We start from the raw sequence: 17,888 nt of genomic DNA, 5'->3' as shown, positions 1-17,888 counted from the left end.
AAGAAGAAGAAGAAGAAGAAGAAGAAGAAGAAGAAGAAGAAGAAGAAGAAGAAGAAGAAGAAGGACAGGTTTATTGTGAGTTTTCCAGTGTCCTTCTCTGCACAAGTTTTTAGGTTTTCCCCATTCTTCTTAGGACAGGTTTTGGGGATTTTCATCCGTCCTTCCCAGGGCAGTTGTGGGGGTTTGTCCTCGTCCATCTCAAGACTGGACAGGTTTTGATTATTTGCACCAGTCCTCAAGACGGGTTTTAGGATTTGCACACACCCTCATAAACAGTTCTCTCTCTCTCTCTCTCTCTCTCTCTCTCTCTCTCTCTCTCTCTCTCTCTCTCTCTCTCTCTCTCTCTCTCTCTCTCTCTCTCTGGGGAGTTTCCACTGTCTGTCTTAGGACGGTTTTTTTTTTTTTGTGGGTTTTGAGAAGGACAGGTGGAAACTCCAAAACCTATCCTAAGAAGGACAGTGAAAACCTACATCTATCCTGAAGGACGGGTGCAAACCACCACATCTGTCCTGAAGGACGGGTGCAAACCACCACATCTGTCCTGAAGGACGGGTGCAAACCACCACATCTGTCCTGAAGGACGGGTGCAAACCGCCGCACTTGTCCTAAGAATGAGAGTGGAAAACCCACAAAAAACTTGTCCTGAGAAGGACGGATGCAAACCCCGCAGGGCCTGTCTTGCAAGCATGAGGAAATAAAGAAAAATTAAGGAAAGGATATTTTTGTATTATATTATATTCTTTTATTTATTTCTTTCCATCGCAATTAATCGATTTGAGAGCTGTTATATTTGATGGATTGTCTAAGAGAGAGAGAGAGAGAGAGAGAGAGAGAGAGAGAGAGAGAGAGAGAGAGAGAGAGAGAGAGAGAGAGAGAGAGAGAGAGAGAGAGAGAGAGAGAGAGAGAGAGAGAGAGAGAGAGAGAGAGAGAGAGAGAGAGAGAGAGCCAGTATTCAAATGATGTAAAAGATAACCTCAACAATTCCTTCTGTATACTCTACGTCATTATAACACCAATCTTCTTCAGGCCGTGTCTCTTCTCCTTCCCATATGCCTCCTACTCCTCCTTCCCCTCTTGCTTGTCTCCTTTTAACCTTTCCATCCCTTCCTTCCTTCCTCCCTTTGCTTTTCTAGCAACTCTTTACTCCACGCCTTAACACTCCATCCTCCTTCCTTCCTTTTTTCTACTACTACTACTACTACTACTACTATTACTACTATTTCTTATTTTCTTCTGTTATTATTTCTTCTTCTTCTTCTTCTTCTTCTTCTTCTTCTTCTTCTTCTTCTTCTTCTTCTTCTTCTTCTTCTTCTTCTTCTTCTTCTTCTTCTTCTTCTTCTTCTTCTTCTTCTTCTTCTTCTTCTTCCTCCTCCTCCTCCTCCTCCTCCTCCTCCTCCTCCTCCTCCTCCTCCTCCTCCTCCTCCTCCTCCTCCTCCTCCTCTTGAAACCGCTTATTAAGCTCGTGAAACCGCTTACGATTTTATTCAATAAAACTTTACTAGCGGGTAAAGTCTCCCCCGGGTGGAAACTAGCAAATGTTACGCCAATCTTTGAAAAAGGAAATAAATCTCTCCCAGCCAATTACAGACCGATCAGTCTCACTTCAGTAGTGTGCAAGCTGATGGAAACAATAATCAGAGATAAAATTGTTAACTGTTTAGAAGAGAATAAAATCATAAAAGATTCGCAACACGGTTTCAGAACCAAACGTTCCTGCTTACTTACTTACTAGACTTCTTTTATGAAGTATTTAATTCGTATGACGAGACAAAAGCAGTTGATATTTTCTACCTTGATTTCAAGAAAGCTTTCGATACTGTTCCTCATAAGAGACTCATCAGTAAAGTAAAAGCTCACGGCATTGCCGGAAACACCCTGAATTGGCTGAGAGACTGGCTCTCTGACAAAAACAGCGTGTTGTAGTTAATGGAAAAGAGTCAGATTGGCATAAGGTAAATAGCGGCGTTCCTCAAGGCTCTGTATTAGGACCAGTACCTTTTATAATATATATTGATAATATTGATGAAGGGATCAATTGCAAAATAAGTAAATTTTGAGACGACACCAAAATAACGAGTAACGTCTGTGTCACAATGGCAGGAACTGCAGTGTGACCTCAATAAACTAACAAGCTGGGCAGAAAAATGGCAGATGAGATTCAATATAGAAAAATGTAAAATTCTACATATCAGAAGCAACTATGTTCATGCGAGATATGAAATGAACAACATGCCACTATCAAGCGCTGATAAAGAAAAAGATCTCGCTGTCATTGTGTCAAACGACCTAAAGTCAAGTCAACACCGCACACAAACAGTAAAGACGACAAATAAATTAGTAAGATTCATTGGAAGAACCTTTGAATTTAAATCAGAAAAGATTATACTTGCCTTATATAACTCACTGATGCGCCGTCATCTAGAATACTGTGTACAGTTCTGGTCACCATATTATATAAAAGACATTGAAAAACTAGAAAAGATACAACGTAGAATCATCACAAAGATGATTCCAAGATTGCGTAATAAGCCGTATGAGGAACGACTGGAAGAAGTAAACCTATTTAGTTTAACAAAGCGCAGGATAACAGGAGACCTAATTGCAGTGTTCAAAATTTTTAAAGGATATAGTAACCTTGATGTAAATAAATATTTTACCAATGATCATTCTAACCTGACAAGAAATAATAGATTCAAGATTATATCCAAACGTTTTAAATCCCTCGAGGCCAAGCATTTTTCTTTAATCGCACAGTAAATATATGGAATAAACTTCATGCAGAAACCGTAAACAGCAATTCTACTGAATCATTAAAAAATAAAATAGACAAATATTTAAAAGCTAATAATCCCCAACAAGCTCTCTTCTTGTCCGAATAATTACTAAATTCACTAATAAACTCTTATTTTACAGAAACTAATTTTATTATAAACTGTGTTCATTTTCAGATGGGAGTATAGAGTTCACCGCAGGGTGAATAGTAGAACTTCCTTTCATCCTTTCCTATAAAAATTCCATGTCAGTTTTTCCATACTGCATGGTACTTTTCCCAACTATTTCCATGCCAGCGCAAGCTGGACGGAGTGGTGGGTGGGGAGGAGCCTTCTGCTGTACAGTCCTGTCTCTCTTCTCTGTAACTAGTTAGAAGTAGTTACCAAACAGCCTTGCAAGGACCAAAAAAGTCTGTTGCTGTTTGGCTTTCCTTTGTATTTCTTTGTATTCCTCCTCCTCCTCCTCCTCCTCCTCCTCCTCTTCCTTCTCCTCCCCCTCCTCCCCTTCTTTCTTTCTCTTCCAAGAACCATGTATAGTGGATCCCTTCTGCCAGTTGCTTGTCTCTGTCTTCTCTTGTCCTCCTCCTTCAGTGACTTCTGCTGATATCGCCAGATGGAAAACGAATCCGGGAGTCAGGAGGAATTGAGAGAGAATTACCGTGGCAGCGGTGGGCGACGGATGAGCGAGGCCTGGGAGGGTTGGTTAGACTCAGGTGGTGACAATTTGTTAATTTAGTTTTTTTTTTTCATATAGCTTCGTGATGCTCTGTTCTCTTTTTTTTCAGTGTATTGCGTCGTGGTCCTGTTCTTGTTACGCCTTAGATCAGCTATATAGTCAGTGAACCAGTTTTAATCGCTTATCATTTACTATTTTTACTATTCAATTATCAATTATTGTTCAGTCAGTCAGTCAATAGATCAATCAGTTTTTAATCTCTCATCAGTTATCATTTTAAATTTCCCGGATCTCTCTCTCTCTCTCTCTCTCTCTCTCTCTCTCTCTCTCTCTCTCTCTCTCTCTCTCTCTCTCTCTCTCTCTCTCTCTCCCCAGCCAGAGTGAAGGGGAAGCAGGCGTGAGGATTAGGAGTGAAAGACAGCAGAGGGAAGGAGAATTTTCCTCCCATGTTAACCCGTCCACACTCAGCAGCTGCCATGGGAATATTGATTACCGTCAGCAAACCTTCCTCTTCTCTCCTCTCTCCTCTCTCCTCATCCTCCTCCTCCTCTTCACTCGTGTCGTTAATGTCTGGAATTCTCTTTTCGGTACGTTGATAGTTTAATAATTTTAGCTTACAAGAACTGACTAGACAAGTATTTACCGTTGACTCTAATCATAGTTACGAGGGTGATAGTTTAAATTATCCTCACAGAATTTAAAGTTTTCTGAATATTTTTTTGTTTCGTTTTTTTTTCTTTCTGTTTTTCTTGCTGACTTTAAAGACTTGAGTCTTTTTTATTTCGAGTTTTTTTCTTTTCTTTTTTTCTTTTTAAAGCTGTTGCTGATCTGCTAATCTGGCACCAGTTGTTGCAGTAGTAGCAGTAGTAGTAGTAGTAGTAGTAGTAGTAGTAGTAGTAGTAGTAGTAGTAGTAGTAGTGGTAGCAGTAGTAGTAGTAGTAGTAGTAGTAGTAGTAGTAGTAGTAGTAGTAGCAGTAGTAGTTCTCACATCGTCAGAAGTAAAACTTTCATACAACTTTTCCTTCCTGCATTTTTTTTTTTTCTTTTCTGCCAGATGGTGTACGGTGGAGCGGTAGGTGGGGAGGAACCAACTTTAGTATCCAACACCTTTTACTTTAGTATGGATAGTGTATCTTCACACATAACATTCTAAGGAGCTACAAATCCGGTGCTGTTTGTTCTTTTTTTTTTGTTCCTCTGTGTTCGTTAAAATCCTCCTCCTCCTCCTCCTCCTCCTCCTCCTCCTCCTCCTCCTCTTCAGACTACCACGGGCAATTGATGGTGATCGTTTCCCTGGAAGGTCAATTAATTCTTAATGATTTGCTTTATGGCGCGTACAACAGTGCCCTTCAGCCCACGCCCGTTCAGTGATGCCCCGCCCCCACGCCCTACTCCACCCCGCTCAACAACGCCCTAACTCCACGCCGCCTACATCCATTCGCTGCACAAGTCTTTGGCTGCTAATCGTCTGTCCAAATGTCGCTCTTTAGAAAAAGAGAAGGAAAAAAAAGGATCGTGGTTGACTGGAATATAATAGTTCAATTTCGTTTTTTATTTTTTCTTCCTCTTTTTACTCACATTTAGTTTGAGAAATTTGAAGTCAGTATTGGGTTATGAACACTGCTGTGACTTATTTCTTTTCCATCGTTCACTTTTCTCCGGTTAGATATAAAAAAATATATGAATATGTAATAAGCACTGTTTCATTATAGCGAGTGTGAGGAAGATAATCGTAGCTTACTGTGGTTCAGGAAGAAATATATAGAAATAGAAATAAAAATAGAATAAAGAAACAAATAGCTAATAAATTAATAGCTAACTACTAACTAATTAACTAACTAACCAAATAGATAATATAGATAAACAAAAACAATAATCTACGATAAACATGAACGAGATACTAAAGCACTCACACATTCAGATTTTTTTTCCCATAAACAAACAAAACTAACAAGGCAAAGAAAATGTTCCATCTCATCCCTGACCCTCACAATATCTCACTTTACCCACCACCACCACCACCACCACGACCACCACCACCACCACCACCTCTCCAGCACCTCACTTTCGCCTAAATTCAAAACCTATTAATGCGCCCCCAGATTGCCTCCCGGGGCTCAGTGTTGTGGTGTCCGGAGCGACGCGTTGTAGTATAATTTCGGGGGTCCTGAGAATTATTGAATCAGTTGTCTGGTCGCCCGCCAAGTTGCCTCAGCCGCAGCGTGGAGGGGGCGGGGGTGGTGGTGGTGGTGCCGGTGTTGGTGAGGATCTGAGTGGTGAGTGGTTTCCTGGTGGAGGGATGTGGTGTAGTATTTTACGCGGAGGGAGATCTGATAAAACTGCTTGTATAGTGGAATTTCCTGAGAGTTTTGGAGGTGAAGCGAGGACGGGACGAGTGCGTGGCGAAGGGAGGTGAGGGGAGGGTGCGAGGGTTGCGTGGCGGAGAGGCAGCGTGGTGGTGGTGGTGGAGGGGAGGCGTGGTGGTGGCGGCGTGGTGGTGCAAGGAGCGGCGTGGAGGTGGCGGCCGTGGCGCGGCAGTGTGCGTGGTGCCAGTGTGGGTGCCGGGAGAGGCGGGCAGCGCTGCGTCACTCTCCTCCTCGCACGGTAAGTGGCGTGGCTCTGCATCCCTGCTGTTGCCTCCCTCCCTCCCTCCCTCCCTCCCTCCCAGCCAGGCGATGCCCTCCCCCTCTCCTCCCCTCCCCTTCCCCACTCCTCAGGAGCTTCTCTCTCGCCCGCCTCGCTCGCTACATCCCGAGGCTCCTGCTCCTGGTGGCCGCAACGTTGAAGTTTTCCCGCTCGTGACGTAATCTTACGCGCCGCCATTGCTGCAATCACACTTCTGCCTAACTTGCTCCCCGCGTGACGACACCCGCGGTGCGCAGCAATTCCTGCCACGGCTGTCCGGCACCTCTGGGGCTGCGGCAAAGGCTGTGCCACTGGGGACGCGCCTCTACCTGCAGGATAGTGTTCCTGCTGCATCTCGTGCTTCCAACGGTAAGAGGCTCAAAGGAAGTAGGTGTTTGCAAAAAGTATGATCATATCACCCATTCCTTGAGTTTTGAATTACAAATCAAACTTTAGTTACGAATCGTGCGAACTGCCGCGCGTCAAGTTTTGGTGCTTACTCAGCAATGCCCAGGAGCCTCCCGCGGGAGAGTTAAGCGACTCACTAACGAAAACTGTTGCATCACTTCACCGGTGGAGATAAATAGTACCTAAAACGCCTGTGTCCCCGCATCACGCTCTGGAAGCAATTTCTTTTCAGCCGCGCACTGCTTCTCTGGAAGTAAAGTTTTGCTGACTGGGTGTTCCATGGCTCATTTTCTGCTAAATACCTGCATTTAAGTTGTTTGGCTTTACTTGAGTACCCCAAATTCACTTCCTGATTACTCCTTTTAGTTCACACTCGCTGCTGTTACTCTGGACAAAAAGCTGCTGCCTGTCCTCACGTCAGCGCCCTTACACACCCCCACATCCCACGCCGGCCGCTGCTCCATTTTAACACCGCCGTTAAGAAACTTTGGAAAGAGATAAGGTTTTGCATCATCAATTAATGGACTATTCATCTCCCGCAGCCCTATACGTGGAAATCCACCTTCTCTATTTTCTTAGGGTTATTATCCCCTTAACGCTCCTGTCTCCACCTTCTATTATTCCCTCCTATCCGTTCCTGTCTCCGCCTTCCCCTTGCAGCCACGGAGAGGGATCCGGGGAAGATGGTGGTGGTGGTGGTGGTGGTGGTGGTGGTGGAGAGCCTGTTTGGGCCTCCGACAAACGACTTGACGGTGATGCATCGACTCCCTTCATCCCTCACACCTTGGCACACACACACACACACACACACACACACACACACACACACACACACACACTACCAGCACCGCCATCATCACCATCACTCGTCACCATCCTCATCATTTCTCCCAATAAGTCTCGTGAGATGGGGCAAAAAGTGGAGATAAATTTTAATCTTAGTAAAATTACACCTTGAGATGAGATGAGGAGGCCGTGGTGGTGATGCTGCGGAGGGAGAGGAAGGAAAAGAGAGTGAAAGAGGAGAGGACAATGGTAATGGTGGTGGTGATGGTGGTGGTGGTTTAGGTCATCATTATTGTAATCATTGCTATAAAGAAAAAAAATAACATCCTTTCATGCTACAAATTCTAGTCATTTTCTTTTTTCTCTCTATTTTTCTTTCAATCGCTTTTCTGCAAATCCGCCGTCAGTGTCAAGTCTCTGTATAAAGCCAAGTAAGAAGACGTGAAGAGATAGGATTTGGTACAGGAGTCTTATTAAATGGACGAAAAAAGTAACAAGTTTGACAAATTAAAAAAAGTAATGCACTGAAGAAATGCCAGTGATTTAAGCTAAACTAAACGAAACGAAATGAAACTAAAATAAATAAACATATAAATGAATAGGTAAATAAATAAAACAGTAAAAATAAGAATTGCCATACGAAATTCTCTCTCTCTCTCTCTCTCTCTCTCTCTCTCTCTCTCTCTCTCTCTCTCTCTCTCTCTCTCTCTCTCTCTCTCTCTTACACTTTCGCTCTCTTGCCACTCCCGAAAACAAGTAAATCACAAACCTGTCTATAGTATTCTGTCTTAACCAGCTCAAATCACAGCTTCCTCCCACAAGCAGAATACAAAACAATACACAAGCTTCCTGCGCCTCTCATATCCGCCACTGTGTCTCGCTCATCTGCATACTAAACGTGGCATTACGCATCTTTCCCTCTTTTATGCAAGGCAGTCCCCCATACACTCGTTAACTTTCCCATTCCTCCCCTTATTGCCTATTACAGATATTGTCCTTATTATGTTTCCTCTTCCGTTGCATAATTTCCACCACTTTCCCGTCTCTTTATGTCACTGCTCGTCTTTGTCTCCTTAGATATGAGAGTTTGTTATATTCTCGGTAATTTTTCGATGTTTTCTCTTGTTTTTCTGTCATTGTTTTTTTTTTCCCTCAATTTATTTCCTTATATTATTCCAAACATCTCTGTCTCTTTGTTATTGTTTGTCTTTCCCTGTTTATCCATGTTAGTCCATTGTATTCTCGCTAATATTTGTGTTTTGTTTTATTCATTCTCTACCTTACTAGTTTATTTATTATTTTTTTTTTTTAGTTTAGTTTAGTTTTTTTTTTCTGTGAGTGTTTCGTCTTTTTCTATGATTTTCAGCATCTCTCTACCTACTCGTGCACTTTCTCCTTTTTCTTCTCTATTTCTTTATATTCTTTTCTTTCGTCCTTTTTTTCTTTTTCATATATCTGTGTTCATTTCTTCTTGTTCTCTCCTTTCATTTATCCACATTTTTTTCTTTCATATTCATCCTCATCTTTTTCTCATCGTAATTATGCTCCACTTTTCCTCCTTCTCCTATTCATCACGCATTTTCTCCCGTCTTCGCCTTCACCTTTCTTTCGCTTCCCTTCTCCTTCATTCTCCTTGTATCCACTTTCTCCTCATATTCCTCGTTCTTCCTTCTTATCGTATCATTCCCCACATCCTTTCATCGCCTTCACCTTTTTCCCTTCTTTTTTTTATTTGTTTTTCTTTCTTATATCTCTTTTTTTTTTCCCTCCACTTTCATATCCTTCTTCATTATTTTGTGTTTATGCTTTTATATTCCTCTTTCTCTCTTTGCATGGTATTCATCACTGTTCACTTCCTCCATCTTTTATTCTCAACTGCTTCCCTTTTCATAATTTCCCTCTCTTCCTTTCTTTTCGTTTTCTTTTCTTTTCCTTGCATCTACTATTTATCAGTTTTCTGCCTCTCTCTTATACTTCCTCTATCTCCTTCGTTCTCCCTCTCTTTCCTTCCCTTCCCTTCATCATCCTTGTATATACTATATCCTCTGCTTCTCTCCACCACCATTTCCTCCTTCCCTCATCCACATCTCCCCTTTCCTTTCCTTCCCTTCCCTTCCCTTCCCTTCCCTTCCATTCCATTCCATTTCCTTTGTTATCCTTTCATCTACCACTTTCTCAATTTTGTCTCTCCCCTTCACTTCCTATTCCTCCCTCCTTTACCCTCACCTCCTTCCCTTCCCTTCCCTTCTCCGCAGCCACCTCCCGCCGGGGACGCTGCAGGTGCAAAGGTCATTATGGAATGTTAACTAAAGGTCTGAGTTTCTCCTGGGGGTGAGGGGAAATAATAACGCCAAGGAAGGAGGATGTGACGGGAATGTAACGGGGGGGGAGTGTGACGGGGAGGTGTGACGGGGGAGGATGTGATGGGGGAATAGGATAGTAGTATAGTGAATTTGTGTAGTAAATGGTGATGGGGATGTGAAGGGGAAAGTGTGACGGGATGGAAGTGTGACGGAGGACCAGGACGGGAATGCAAGGGTGTCGGTGACTAGATTGTGACGGGAGGAAGCTGAAAAATACTGCAGAAGCGCGGAAGGTGTGGTAGAGTAGTGCAGGTGGTTGTGTGTGACGGAATATTGTGACGGGAGAGTGTGGTGGAATGGTTGGTTGTTCACTGTGATGTAACAATGAGGCCGGACAGTGTTGCAAGGAGTGTGACGGTACAGTGTGACGGTACATTATAACAGAGCAGTGTGACGGGAGTGCGGTGACGGGTAATGTGACAGAACAGTGTGGAAGAGCAGTGTATCAAAGGAAACAAAACTCTTCAATCTCTCTCTCTCTCTCTCTCTCTCTCTCTCTCTCTCTCTCTCTCTCTCTCTGTATGCATGTATTCTTTCCTCGATTTTTTTTTTTTTTCAGATTTCCAGCAAGTTACCGAAATGAACACACACACACACACACACACACACACACACACACACACACACACACACACACACACACACACACAGTCACAATTAACCGCAAACTTTCACTGCCTAACCAAAAACTAAATAAAAAAATAAATAAAATAAAATACCACAGTTTCTCACTCGACATTACCCCGAGAAGTTAGCGGCGAGTCTACTGTGAACCAAAACACACCGAAACGAACCAGCGAGACAAAAACTCCGAACCTTAATGAATCCCGAGTCGAGAGTCTTACCAGAGAGGGTTCGCTTGATTCATTTTTGAACCCTTGAGGTGGGACCGTGGTTGGGGGAGAGCAGGTGGGAGGAAGGAAGGGAGGTAGAGGAGGGAGAAAGGGAAAATGAGAGGGGAGGGGAGAGATATGGAGGGAAGGAAAGAGGAGGGAGGAGGGACATAGGGAGGAGAATGAGGGAAGGAAGAAGATACGGAAGGAAGAGAGGGAGGAGGAGGAAGGAAGGACGAAAAGAGGAGGAAGAAAGGAAGAAGGGGGCAAGCAGGAAGGAGAGAAAAAAGAGAAAGAGGGAAGGAAGAAAAGAGGGAGAAGGGAAGAAGGAGGCAAGCAATAAGGAGAGAAGGAAGAGAAAGAGGGAAGGAGAGAATGGAAAGGAATGAAGGTGGAGAAAGAAAGAAGGGAGAGAGAGAGAGAGAGGAAGAGAGAGAGAGAGAGAGAGAGAGAGAGAGAGAGAGAGAGAGAGAGAGAGAGAGAGAGAGAGAGAGAGAGGAGAGAGAGAGAGAGAGAGAGAGAGAGAGAGAGAGAGAGAGAGAGAGAGAGAAGGAAGAAGAGAGAGAAAAGGAAGAAGAGAGGGAGGAAAAGAGAGAAGGAGGGAGGCAAGTAGGAAGGAAGAGAAGGTGGAGAGAGATACGAAGGGAGGGAGATAGGGAAGCAAGAAGAGAGGGGAGATATGGAGAAAGGGAAGGAGATAGATAGGGAGAGGAAGGCAGAGAAGGAGGGAAGTGAAGGAAGAAGACAGGGAGAAAGAGAGAAGGAGGGGAGGCAGGGAAGGAAGGAAGAAAGTGTAGAGAGAGAGAGAGAGAGAGAGAGAGAGAGAGAGAGAGAGAAGAGAGAGAGAGAGAGAGGAGGAGAGAGAGAGAGAGAGAGAGAGAGAGAGAGAGGAGAGAGAGAGAGAGAGAGAGAGAGAGAGAGAGAGAGAGAGAGAGAGAGAAGAAGAATGCTTTGGGAAAAGTTAGGAAATATACTCGTAGATAAGGAGGGAAAGCGAATCAAGAAGTAATGTTATTTAGAATAAAGGGAAATACACTGTTGTGAAGAAATGGTTGAGGGGAGAAGGGAAAGAGAGAAAAGGATAGTGAAAAGGAAAATATAAGCATGGATAAGATTGGATAAATAAGGCAATATAATACATAGAGATAGTGAAGAGAGCGATGGAGCGGAGAAAGGAAAGGGAAAATGGAAGGGAGGGAAGGAAGAAGGAAGAAGGAAAGGCCTGTGAGAAGAATTTTTGATTAGGAAAAGATAGGTATATATGGATACAGTGAATAGGAAGGAATGGGTGAGGAGAATGAATACAGGAAAACATGGTGGAGGAAGAATAGAGCAAACAAGATGAGGGAATGAAGAGAAAAGAGGAGCGTAGAGGGACAGTGGAGCAGTGCAGTGATATAACAGTGCTTCAAGTCTTTATTGCACCGGTACTTTTTACGTGTCTTAACAAATCTTCAGCCACTCAGTAGTTAATATATTTAAGACAACGGTGTTTCGTCTGATTGGTTCACGGAATAGTTTAAGAGTAATTAATAAAAACAGTTATCTTAAAAGCATTGAAAGGCAACTTCATCGTTATATATAATCTGTCCTTTGGCTCTGGAGAGTGAACCTCATATCAGTACTCCTATCAACTTGTCCCGGTGATAAAGATAAAAACCATGATAACTTCATTTTATACCTATCTTTGGTCCACGAGATCAAATCAATAGCAAATTTTCCGCGCCGCGCCGCTAAGCCCGCTTCTGATGAGGAAAGGAGAGGAGGAGAGGAGAGGAGGAGAGGGGAGGACAGGAGATCAGAAATAGCCGGGAGTCTAAGTCCTCTCAAGGTGACAGCTTGTGGCGAGGCGCGTGACCTCGTGTCCCCGCAGGCCTTGACCTTCAAGCCAAGACTACATCAAGACACATCGGGAAAATACATATTGTTTTCGGATGTCGAGTAACTTGCAATCATCTCTACTTTTTTTTTCCTTAAATCTTAAGTTCTCTGATTTGGTAGCAGTCTCTGAAAACCTGCTAATTGCTATATTCTAATGAATTCTCAGACTACATTAAGGCACACAGAGAAAATAAATGTCGGGAAATACATGTCAAGTTCTTTGATATGCTGCTAGTCTTAGAAAACTTGATAACTACTCGATTTTACGCAGATCAAAAGGCATCAGACTGAGTAAATGTTAAACACAGTGAAAATTAATGATAAGTTACTCGACTTCTATACGTGACTGTACAGAAGACAAACAAAGTGTTCGTCTAATCACAAAACAAAGCACCTTCCCTCCTTGATTTAGTTTTCCCCTCATGCCTTTTCCACCACCACCACCGCCGCCGCCGCCACCGCTTCTCACGCCCCAGGGGAAAAATTAAGCCTCAGATCTATGGTCTCCGTGTTGAGTGACCTTCCTGTATCCCTGACGCTCCTGAAGGTGTGATCAACGACCTGACGGTTTTCCTTCATTATTATTATTGTTGTTGTTGTTGTTGTTGTTGTTGTTGTTGTTGTTGTTGTTGTTGTTGCATCCTTCATGGCATTCACTTCAGGTGACGAGCACCAGCACATCTCTACCACTAAATCAACTTCTATGTATTCTGGACTTTCTCTCCTCTAGTTAACTTTTAATTTCGGGAGCAGCGACACTGCAGCATTTTTCTTCTTTCTTTTTGGTCGGCCTCTTTCATGCCTAAAATACTGCCACAACGGTAACATCTTGCACCGACGCCTAATGACCAGCGAACTGCCATCATCTGGTTCACATTTAATGGAACTTTTCTCATCTCCTCTGGAATGGTGACCAGCGCTGCCTCACCCCCGCCCTAAATGTGGGTTTAGCGATGCCTTGGTGACCTGTCCAGCTCTCCTCACTGCCAAAGGTTCATCTCGTCAACTTGGCTTCCTTCCCTCACCGTCTCTCCCACTTTCCTCGCCCTCTTTTTTTTTTTCTTTTTTTTTAACTTGTCTTTCTACTTTTTATGCAGCTCTTTATCTGTAATCTTATTTATTTGTTCCCTTGACAAGTTATTTATTTATTTACCATATTTATATTCAAATTTGCTTTAGGTGTTCATGGCGAATAATACAGTAGTTACACACACACACACACACACACACACACACACACACACACACACACACACACACACACACACACACACACACACAGTATACAGAATAAGAAAACAAAATCTTAACAAATAAGAATACATAGACAAGAAATGTACATAGACCATGCAAACTACACACACACACACACACACACACACACACACACACACACACACACACCACACACACACACACACACACACACACACACACACACACACACATACACACGTACACACCTTCGTCGAGGATAATTAAGCTGCGAGGGTCAATCAGAAGCCAGGGAGCCGATACAGAGACGGCGTGAAGTGCTCGATATCTGAAACCCGATCCTCTTGCTGTAAACCCGTGTGGCCAATACACCTTTTACTTCACCCCTCCCACACCCACACCTTACCCAACCCCAGCCCAGCACCTGATACACGCCCTTCCTCTCTTCTTGCCCTTGTTCTTACCTAATCACATCCTATTTCCTATTGTTTCTATCATATTACCTTCATAATTACTCTTGTCACTTTATTTCTGGAGTTTTCTTTTACCTTGCAGTTTTCGTTTTCTATTTGTGATTCTTCTCTGGCATCAGTCACTCTTTGCTTTCCTCCTTGTCATCAACACTAATTTTTCCCTACCTCCCTTCACTGTTTCTCTCACTTTTCCCTTTTTTTTCCTTGTTATTGTTTTCCTCTTTTCTATTTCCCTCTTATATCTACCAGTCAATCTTCCTCTTCTACCCTCTCCTTACTACTCTCCTTTAATCCTCCTCTCCCTTTTCTCTATCTCTTACTCTTCTTCTTCCTCTCTCTCTCTCCTTAACATTCTCCATATCCTTCCTTCTTCCCCCTATCAGTCACTCTTTCCCTACCCTTCTATATCTAACACTCGACTTTCTCCTTCTCCCCTTCCCCTTCCCCTTCCTCCCTGTCCTCACCACTTCCCTTTCCTCTTCCTCTCTCTCGCGACCACTCACCCTTCCCTTCCTCCCTGCCCTTGCCTCTGCCGCCTCCTGTTCTGTCACCGATTACTTATCCCTATTACACCCTAACTCACTCCGGTCACTTCTGCACTCTCTCTCTCTCTCTCTCTCTCTCTCTCTCTCTCTCTCTCTCTCTCTCTCTCTCTCTCTCTCTCTCTCTCTCTCTCTCTCCCTCTCTCTCTCTCTGCATGTTCCTCCTCTCCTTAACTTTATTCATCTGCAGTGCTTCATTATTCACTCCCTCTCATTGTTTCCTCTTCATCTCCCTAAGTTTGTTTCTATTCTAATTCAGCTGGACCGTCTGAATTCCGTTGGTCTCTCCCTCTCCCTCTCCCTCTCCCTCCCGGTCTCCTTCGCTTTCCTTCCTCTCTCACTCTCTCTCAGTCTCTCTCTGGCTGTCGTTGTGCCTTCTGTGTTTGTAACTAATTCATGGTGTTTAAATTTTATCTTTTTTTTTTCTTTTTTCCTAATAACTAACTATATCCTTTCGAAGATAATCGTGAAAGCTGCTGTTATCATTGCATTAGTAAGATTCAGAGGGAAGAAGAAAAGAAAAGAAAAAAAAGGAAAGGGGACAAGTTAACAGTTGCGAGGTTTTTTAGTTTGTTTTCATTTATAACTTGAAAACACCTTAGAAAACTTATTCATTCACCGTTTCTTTTGTGGTTACGCTTTCTATTAAAAAAAAAAAAATCTGAAAGGAAAGGCAAGGAAAAAAAGAAAAGGAGAAGAAAAGAGAGAAAGAAACAGTTATGAGGTTTTTCGTTTTTTTCTTCTTTTTTTTATTATTCTTAACTGGAAAGAAACTACACCATCTAAATTAGAAAACGTATTCATTCACCGTTTATTTTCGTGGTTCCGGTCTCTGTTAAATATTTCGTAATCTTGGACATTACGTGTTTTAATCAGTGGCAGGAGGAGAAAGTAATGGTGACGGTGGTGGTAGTGACTGCTGGTCCTCACGTTGTTAATAATGGCAATTACGCCTTGCTTTCTGCGGGAAGATATAAACCCTGAGGTCATCCCGTTTAGTATCTTTCTCTTCATTGATGTATAAGACAGGAGATGGAAAGTTGATGTGCGAGGAGCGAAGGGGACACCTGTTTGTGCTCCCCACGCCTGTGTTGGCAGTGTTGTATCTTGTTACGGCAAGAGGAGGGAAGCAGCCACGGGGATGACGGGGACGATGACGAGGACGAAGAGTTGGAGATGAAACAGAAATAGGGGAGGAGGAGAAGGAGGAAAAGGATGACATCTTCCTTATTTACGATGGCAGTGATGAGGATGATGATGATGATGACGACGAAGAATAAAAAGAATAAGAAAAACAAGAACAACAACAAGAACAAGAAGAAAACAACAACAACAACAACAACAACAACAACAACAACAACAACAACAACAAACAACAACAATAGCAGCAAAGAAAAAAGTGGCAACAACGAAAAACGAAGAAAGACAACGACAAAAAAAAAAAAAGACAAAGAAACAGGAACAAATTAAGGAGCATTACAAAAATCAAAGAGAAGGAGACAAAGACATGAACAGGACGGACGGAGATGGAGAGAGAGAGAGAGGGAGAGAGAAAGAGGTAGAAAGAACAAAGAGAAGTAACGAGAAAGGAGGAATAGCAAAGAGACGAAGACGAGGCAGGAGGAGGAAGAGGAGTAGTGCCGATCGCTTATTCATCCTCGAGGGACTTCATAAACCCGCCGGCGCAGCTTCCAGAGACGTGTCGAAAACGTAACTATTGGGAAAGTCGGCAACAGTGTCACCTTAACCGGGATCGATACGGCTTCCTGCGCCCACAAATGGTTTCCTGATGTAAAGAATGCCGAGGTGTATCTCCCGCGGTGAGGGAAGGAAGGCAGGGAAGCACCCACGCAGGCAGAAAATGATAGAGAGACACGGTGAGAGGATGGAAATATATGTTACGTCAGCTAAACCTTCATATCGAGTTTTAAAGTGATGAAGAATATGAGAGTGTGGGGATTTTGGTTTTAGATTTATATGTGTTGGCTTGTAACGTGTATTGGTAAAGAGTGTGACTTAGCATTGAGGCGTGGTACATTCGTGAGGTTTTGAGTATACAAAGGTGAATATATGCAGGGTATTAAATATGAATGTGAGGGTATTTTGGTTTTTGATTTATAAATGTTAGGTGTATATTGGTAATGTGTAAATTAGTGTGTTTTAATGAGTGTGTGTGTGTGTGTGTGTGTGTGTGTGTGTGTGTGTGTGTGTGTGTGTGTGTGTGTGTGTGTGTGTGTGTGTGTGTGTGTGTGGTTTGGTGTTTAGTTACAAGTGTTACAGTATTAAAAGGGTAAATAGATACAAGGCTTGAGGTAAAATAGGTGTTTGAGAATATGAAAATAGGTAAATATGTTTGAAAATGAGCAGATATATTTTATACAGCTTCCCTTATTGTCTTATGTTCCTATCTTATATTCTTAAGTGGACAGGTGTATTTGTGAACAAGTGTATAGGTCTAGATATAAACATGTGTAAGGATGGAAAGTTGTAGAAATAAACAGGTGTGAATAGTTATGTGCATGTATAAATTGGACAGGTATACATAGGCACAAACAGGTGTGGAGAGGACAGGTGTTGGCATAAACAAGTGAACAGGTGGGTGACCAGCAAGGGAAGGTCTAGCGTCAGGCAAGATGTGTGTCACGAGCTTTCTTGTCCGGCTGGAGCTTCCTGTGTTACTAGATAATATTCAAAACTTTTCCCTTTAAATGGCAGTGTTACAGTAGAGTGTAGGCAAGGAAGGGCGAGGGAAAAAATAAACTGCAATATGGAAGGGAAAGTTTTCTCTCTCTGTCGTCCAAGTATGTCTCGGAAAATAGGAAGGGAAACCAACAGATGCATAAAATTCCTGGATTGTTGTATTTCTATTTTCTTCAAAATATTTTTTCAGTATAGTATTTTTTTTCACTTTCCTGTTCATATAATTCAATCATGCATATTCGATGAGAAAGACAGAATTATGATAAATGCAGTACATTATCATATGTTAAGTTCTTTATCTAACACCTATTAATAATATTCATGATTTAATGTCCAATATATTTAATTTCTGTCCTGGTACACTGATGATGATCAAGATGACGATAATGAACATGATAATAATAGGAAACGCTGCAGAGAAAAAAAAAAGCTTCATAGAAAACACTAAAAACAGAAAAGTAATACAGAGATGAAAGAGAGAAAAGTAGAAGAGTACATTAAGTTAGAGAGAGTGAGAGGCAGTGTGGGAAGCAAGGGACGAATGTGTAGTGCGTGAGAGGGGAGAGAAGGGAGAGGGGAGTGAGGGGAGGTGTGAGTGGTCGTACTGGTCCACTA

At 42.7% G+C, this 17,888-nt stretch overlaps 1 protein-coding gene across 3 annotated transcripts in view; it reads left to right on the top strand.

The window, feature by feature from the left end:
• Positions 1-5,486: 5,486 nt before the first annotated feature.
• Positions 5,487-17,888, top strand: part of LOC135101759 (uncharacterized) — a 39,932-nt gene continuing 27,530 nt past the window's right edge. Inside the window, exon 1 of one of the 3 annotated variants that reach the window (XM_064006049.1) lies at positions 5,487-6,051. The gene's annotated coding sequence lies outside the window, so the exon portion shown is untranslated. Of the gene's footprint in view, positions 6,052-6,122; positions 6,442-17,888 lie in introns of those variants that run through there. The other 2 variants (XM_064006052.1, XM_064006051.1) reach the window with 2 other exon arrangements.

The sequence above is a fragment of the Scylla paramamosain genome, chromosome 7, assembly GCF_035594125.1.
Source record: "Scylla paramamosain isolate STU-SP2022 chromosome 7, ASM3559412v1, whole genome shotgun sequence".
Lineage (NCBI taxonomy): Eukaryota > Metazoa > Arthropoda > Malacostraca > Decapoda > Portunidae > Scylla > Scylla paramamosain.
The sequence above is the reverse complement of the archived record's forward strand: the minus strand, read 5'-3'. Positions and strand labels throughout refer to the sequence as shown.